The following is a 7,664-nucleotide window of genomic DNA, read 5'->3' as shown; positions in this document are numbered from 1 at the left end:
ACAAACCCCCCCCCCCCCTTGTCATTTTGACTAGGAAATCAATGGAGTTAACTTCTAGACCTCTCTCTGGACAAATTTTACCTTTCCGAAACAGGGATGCTATTCCTTCCAGAAGAACCTACTTACTGAGAGGCTTTCCAAGAACTGGCATAGGAATGGTTCCTGAAATGTCTGAAAATTATTGGAATTAGATCAGGTAGGTTCTTCACTATGTTGAGTACCAATCTATCTGTAATTATATTCTGCTGTCCTGAGAAAAATAGCCTTATATGACCTTCAACCTTTATCCATTGGCCATTTTTCCCAACCTGGCATAATCAGGAGTACTGATTTTTTTTTTTTTAAAACAGATTTTATTGGTCAATTTACATATATATCGCAGAGCTCTGCACTCCAGAGACACCTGCCAAATCAAACAAAAGGCATACCTTACAGCAACCGACTTTCCCCCCCTCCCCATGAACAACCAAGCACAACACAGTAGCTTTTAACGATATTGATCTACCCCACAACCCCCCTCCACTCCCTCCCCCCCAAAGGTCGCACTAGTCCATACCCCCCCACTGCAGCGTCAAACGAGCACTCCACAGGTCTCAACCCAAGCCCGTCACCCCCCCTGCTCCTGCCCTCTCCACCCCATAGGCCAACCCCCGGACTTAATCCGACGGCGAAGGCTCCTCCACCACCGGAGGGTCCAGCCAGAGGCCCCGGTACTCCGCCCATCTCTTCCATATTCTATAGTGTTTACTCGGGCACCCCGTGGTCACGAAGATGGGCTGTTCCAGTCCCATGCAGAAGTCTAGACCATTTTTCCAGGCCGCCACAGAGGGAGCCTTCGTCGCCTTCCATGCCCTGGCAATATCTCGTTTCGCCAAGGTTAGGCCCAGGAGCAGGCGATGACGTTTGTATATATTTCCCCCCACCCCCTCCATAACATGCAGCAGCGCCTGTTTTGGTGCCCGGAGAAGCTCCCACCCCAGAACCTCTGGTAGACAGGCGAAGACTCCCCTTCAGAAGCGGTCCAATGCCATGCATTGCCATACGGAGTGTATAAATGTGCCCTCCGCCCTTCCACAACAAAGACAGTCCGGAGAGGCCATCATCCCTGCCCGCCACAATTGTGTCCTAGTGAAATACACTCTGTGTAGGTACTTGAATTGGACAAGGCGTAAGCGAATTGCTATAGCAGCCCCCCCGCGGGGCTGCCAGGGACACCGTCCAATCCTCCTCCTCCAGTCCATCAACATCTGCCTCCCAGTCCCCCCGCAGTTTCCGTAATGTAGGGGAGCAGTGTATAACCAGGGACCTATAAATGCGCAAAATCTTTTTGTCATGCAAGTCCCCCATAAAAACTTTTGCCTCAACCAGACTGAATTCGGGTATGGACTCCAGGTCCTGCAAGCTAGGAGACAGCACATGGTGCAGCTGTAAATAACGATAGAATTGTGCCTGTGGCATATGGAACTCCTCCTGAAGGTGCCTAAAGGATTTCAGAGTTGTGCCCCTCAGGACATCACCCAGGGTGGTAATGCTGATGGCGTCCCATCCCCGAAACACCTGAAGGGCCGCCATTTGGAGCAACCGCCCATTATCCCACAAAGGAGTCTCCTGGGTCAGGACGTTCCACCAACCCATGCGCCGCAGCACCTGCCTCCAAACCGTGAACACCACTCGAGTGACTGGTGGCAGCTGACTCCGCAGCCTTACCGAGTATAATATCGTGTGCAGAGTGTGGTTCCCCATAAGATAGCGTTCCCCTCTTTCCCCATACCACCACTCGTTGAGGACCAGCAGGTGCGAGGCCTGATAATACGAGAGGAGATCTGGAGACGCCAGTCCCCCGCTATAAGTAGATAGGAAGCATGTTCGTATGGCCACTCACACCATCCCCCCTCCCCACAGAAACTGTCTCAATACGGAATTTACCACCCGGAACCATTTGGGCGGAATCGGATAGGGGTGGTTCTGTTACTGGTAAAGGAGTCGGGGGAGCGCGACCATCTTAAAAATGGCCGATCGACCAAACAGCGTCAGGGGCATGCAGGACCAGATCTGAATGTCCGCCCGAACACGATCCCACACCGGTGTCACGTTACGCACCAAGGCCACCGCCGGTACATCCGAGGGCACCACCCCCAAGTATTTCAAGCCCCCTGCCGCCGACTGGACCTCGGTCGCCCACGAGCCCACCTTCGACCGGCCTCCCAACACCCACAGCGTGGATTTGCGGGGATTCATATATAGACCCGACGATTCTCCAAAGATGCGTATTATCTGCAGAAGCCGTGGCCCCGTCCTGTCAAGTGCCGTCAGAAAAAAGAGGATGTCGTCTGCGTATAACGCTATTCTATCTGAAAGACCCGTGGCCCACTCGAATCCCCTCACCTGTGCGTCTACCCGCACCCAGGCAGCCAGAGGCTCCATGGCGAGAGCAAATAGATAGGGCGAAAGGGGGCACCCTTGTCGCGTTCCCCTCCATATAGCAAAGGTAGAGGAGGTGGCCCCCGCCACCCGCACCGACGCCGTCAACCCCGTATATAGAAGTTTCACATAGGAAAGAAAGCGTGGCCCCAAATTGAGTCTAGGAAGCAGGGCAAATAGGTAGATCCAGCTCAGGGAATCAAACGCCCTGTCCATGTCTGCCAAGAGTATTGCCGCCGGTTCCCCCAACTTCTGGATTGCCGCAATCGCCACCTGCGCCCTTCTAATATTATGCCGGGTAGCCCGCTGAGGCATGAACCCCGCCTGATCCGGATGCACGAGTGATGTGATATGAGGCAGTAAACGATTGGCCAAGGCCTTCACCAGAACTTTAGCCTCCACATTCAAGAGAGATATGGGACGGTATGAGGCGTGATGCTCCGGGGGGCGGCCAGGCTTGTGAAATACCACCACCTTTGCATGCCTCCAATCCGGAGAGAGACAACCACTGTCCCGAGCCTTCTCCACTACCGTGCGGTAATGTTGGGCCAACTGCACATGGTACCGATGGAAAAATTCACTCGGGAACCCGTTAGGACTGGGAGCCTTCCCAGGGTTGAGTTCCCCCAGGGCCATCCCCAATACCTCATCAATGGGCCTCCAACCTGTCCCGCAGCTCGTCCGATATCGCCCTGGGGGGCAGATCAACAATACATTTCTCCACCATGTCTGCCGACAGACATTCCCTGGGGGCATAAAGGTCCGCAAAGTATGTGGCGAAACTCTCAGCAATTTATGCAGGATCAGTAATCGGGTTACCCCCTGCGTCTAGTATGCCCGGTAAGGCTTGCGCGTGAAAAGTGCTCTGACACAAGCGATGCAGCATCTTACTAGATTTGTCCCCCCATTGGTACATTCTACTGCGCGTCGCCAGCCACACCTGCTGTGCCTCATCCATCTGCAAGGCTGCACACTCCTGTTGCGCCCACAATAACCGGCGCACTTCCAGGGCACTCCCCGATTCTCGGCTTCGTCGCCCTAGAATTTCTATGTTCGCCTCAGCGCGGATCAACTTTTCCCTATGCTGCCTGCGAGCCTCTGCGCACCACAAAATATCCACCCCTCTCAGTGTGGGCTTCAACGCCTCCCACAGAGAAGCCGCACTCGACACGGATCCCACATTTGCCATCAAATACTGAGCGATGGCCTCGCCCATGTGCGCTGCATATTCCGCTTTCTGAAGATTCCACACTGCCAGGCGCCAACGAAACGGCTGGCATCCTCTGCCTGCCTCCAAACGTACGAGCACTGGGGAGTGATCCGAGAGCCCCCGTGGCAGAATCGCCGCTGCCGCCACCCTCCCAGCCATGCCCCGGGGAACAAAGATGTAATCCAATCTAGAGAAGGAATGGTGGACTGCCGATACATACGTATACTCCCAAACCGCGCCATGAGCCCGCCGCCATGTGTCCATCCAGTCCAGGCCTGTCACAAGAGAATGTAATTTGGTTGGGAGATCTCTCCCACGACCCTCCACACCCACGACCTGTCCACGCTGGTGTTCATAACATCATTCCAGTCCCCACCCACCACAGACATTACATCCGGCATATCGGCCCACAACATTTGTAGCCGCTCGATTAGGTTCCACTGCAACGGGGGAGGTTCATACACGCTACCTAAGATCAAAGATTCCCCACCGACCCTACCCCAGAGAAATAGGTAACGACCCTGCCCATCAACCCACTGCTGTTCGTGCGTGTAAGGGACCCTGCGATGTATTAGGATAGCCACACCACGAGACCCTCTCACAAAGCCTGCATGAAATACCTGTTGGAACCCATACCGCTGCAAGCAGAGGGCCTTTGTGCCCAGGAGATGAGTCTCCTGCAACAGCAGAATATCTGTCTTCACCTGCTTCGCATGACAGAGTATGGCCCCCCGCTTTACCTTATCCAAGACCCCTCGCACATTCCAGCTTAGGATACAGAGACCTCCCTGCTTCTCCATCCCCCCACCAGACATGTCAGCCATGGGGGATTGTATCACTGTCCTTCATTACCATGGAGCCTCGGGGCGTGTGAACAACTTGCAATGGTCCTGTAGGGGACGTGCGACCTGACCCCAACAACAACAACCCTTCCCCAACTAACCCCCCACCCCATACCTCAAAAAAACCCTTGAAGTATCTGTTGCGGCGGGGCTGACCCCCACCCCCCAACAGGGGGATGCAGGCTTCCCTGACCAATGGATCCCCAAGTCACAGCCCATAACCTCCAGACAGGGCTCCCGCCAGTTCACATCCGACGGTAGATTAAGCCCAGTTCAAGACATCCCGGTTACCAACAGTTGACGCGTCACTACGCAGCACCTGTGTTCTCCATTAAGGATCCAATGACTGTCCCCCAGGGGCTGATCCCCCGCAACCGACGGCTCCACCGGACCTCGAGCGCCGCCTGGACCTTGATCGCCTGTCCCCTTTCTGCCTCCGGCCACGGGGGGCCCCCCCGCGCCGCCTCCCCCGAAGACGAGTCTGATTCCCTACCCGGCGGCATATGAGGCCGCACCCGCACCTTTTCATCCGTCCATCTGAAGACTTCTTCCGGAGTATCAAAGAAGTGCGTGCGGGACCGAAAGACCACTCAGAGTCGGGCTGGAAAGAGCAGAGCGTATGGGAGTTTAAGCTCTCTCAGCCGGGCCTTGGCGGCCATAAAAGACTGACGTTGCTGCTGGACCTGTCGCGTATAATCAGGGAATATCAGGATCCGTGAATTATTGAAAAGGAGGGGTTCTTTGGCCCTAGCCTGCTTCAGGATGGCATCTCTGTCCAAATAGTTCAAGAATTTGGCGATGACAGGCCGCGGGCAGGCCCCCACCGGGGGCTTTTGTAGGAGAGCCCAATGAGCCTGCTCCACCACAAAGCACCTGGATATCGCATCGGGGGGGAGCCAGCCCTCTAGCCAAGCGGTGAGAAAACGCTCCATGTTTCCCTCCTCGCAGCCCTCCAGAAAGCCAACGAATCTTAGATTGTTACATCGGGCCCGTCCTTCCGCATCTTGTGCTCGGTGCATGAGGCCCTTTTGGACGGTCTCCATTGCCGCCACCTTTCGTTTCAACTCTGCAACGTCGTCCTCCACCCCAGAGATACGTGTCTCGGCCTCCGTGATCCGGCCCACCGCATTTCGGAAGTCCTGCAGCAGCAAAGTAACATCCGCACCAACTGTCCCTATCTTGGCATCTAACATGTCTCTGGACTGGGTAATGGCGGACATCAGTGCCGCATTGTCCGGTACCGCTCCTGGTTGACCTCCAGTGGCCCCCGCCCCTGCCCCTGGTCCGGTAAACTAGTCGATAGGCCCCTGCCTGGCCGCGCCACCGCCACGCTTGTCTCTGGTCATGGTGATGCCGCGTGTACCCAGGGCTGGCCCGCCCCCGCTCGAGCGATGCACAATCCCAGCATAGAGCTGATCCCACGGCCCGATCCGGCCACCGAGTGCGCCCCGGCGACCCCCAGAGTCCTCTCCTCCGACCCTCCGAGCACTCCAGATATGAGGGGCCGCAGACCCTGCCTCACCAGCTCCCGCAGCGACCAGGAGCCAGGCGGATCGCACCCTCTCATACCGGCTCGGAAGTTACGTAGTCCGCGACTTCCCCAACAGTCCGTCCCGCACGTCCGCAGCTCCAACCAGTGGTACTCCCTGAGCAGGCCTCAATGAGGCGACGGGGCGCCAGCCGGCTACCCAATCCCCCGGGCCAGCCCCTCAACCCAAATGTGCCACCAAGTCCCAACACTAAATCCCCTCCGTAGGGTATCGTCAAGAGGCGCGGGGCCACCCTCAGGCTTTCACCCCAGCGACACCACAGGCCAAGGCGATTGCAACTGTCAGCGACCGCAATTCCGTAGGTCCTGAACCCTCAATGCAGACCAGTTGTCTCTCCGCTCTCCCAGTGTGGCTAGCCTTGCAAGGGAATGGAGGGTGCGCCATCACATCACAGGCAGACCCCCATGCAGATCCTCTCCCGCGGCCTGATCCAGCCACCGATTGTCGTCTGCTCCGCGAACCATGAGGGGGGGGGGAAGAACCAGGGCTCAGTCTCCGCTGCCCCCACCGAGCCAGAGGCCAAGCAGCCAACAAGATCCCCGTAACCCCCCGAGGCCCAACTGCGCCGCCAATACCCCCGCCACTCCAGTAGAATGGGACACTGCCACAAGGAGGCCCACCGCCCCTGTCGCCGGCCGCCTCCGCCCTCGTGCAACTCCGGCCCAGGATCGACCGCCTCTCCTCCCTTGCACACTCCTCCTTACCGCCGCGGCCCGACCCGGCTGCCGGATCACTCCACCTCCTCCTCGCTGGGCTCCACCACGCAATCGGAGGACAAGCCTCCCGCCACAGGGCCAGGCCGCCCTCTGCCGCCCGGTGCGTCCTTCAGCCCAGCCGAGCACCTCCATCTGTCCCTCTCCCGCAACGGGGATGCGGCCCGCCGCCCCCGAGGCCTCCTGTGCACTGCCAGGCCTCTTCCGCGTTGCTGCTGGATCGCGGCGCCGCCTCAGCACCCGGCTCCCAGACTTCGCGAAAGGGGGGAGAACAGGGTGCTACGCCTCCACCACACCAGTCGGTGCCACCATCAAGTCCGGGATGCCAGGATAAATGTTGGATGTGTGTCGGACTGGCGGAGCCGGCCTAGAACGCGACCGCCATGTTGGCTCTCCAAGCCACGCCCCCCAGGAGTACTGATTTTTGGATTCTGTATCCTGCTTGTACGTCTTCAAGGAAGGAAAGGAGGACAACTTTCCTTGGAACTTGGAGAACTAGTCACAGTCCTCTCTCCTGGAAGGCTGTCTGAAGGATTTCCACTTCCATGATTCAGAAGGCTTCAAGGGTTCTCATCTAACAGTTGAGGAATGTTTTGCAATTCGAATAAGCGACAAAGCTTATCTTCCAATTCTCATCTGTTCAACCTAGACCCTTCAACAAGCATTGTTAAAGTGGTTGTTCTCTGGAGTGCATCTGTATTTCAGTCCTTTAAATAAAGATTACATTTTGCAGCAATTGAAGCCCCACTTGCCAAGGCCATAGATTTCACAACATCAAAAGATATGCCAGATAACAGCTCTACTTGTTGGTCTTTTGCCTCTAAAGGGTCTGAAAAGTCAGAATCCTCCTGAATGACCTGGAAGAGTGACTGAAAGTATTAAATTAAAAACGGTACTGTATATGCTCCATACACTCCAGCCTTCAAAG

This window comes from Triturus cristatus, chromosome 6 (genome assembly GCF_964204655.1).
Source record: "Triturus cristatus chromosome 6, aTriCri1.1, whole genome shotgun sequence".
Classification (NCBI taxonomy): Eukaryota; Metazoa; Chordata; class Amphibia; order Caudata; family Salamandridae; genus Triturus; species Triturus cristatus.
The sequence above is the reverse complement of the archived record's forward strand: the minus strand, read 5'-3'. Positions refer to the sequence as shown.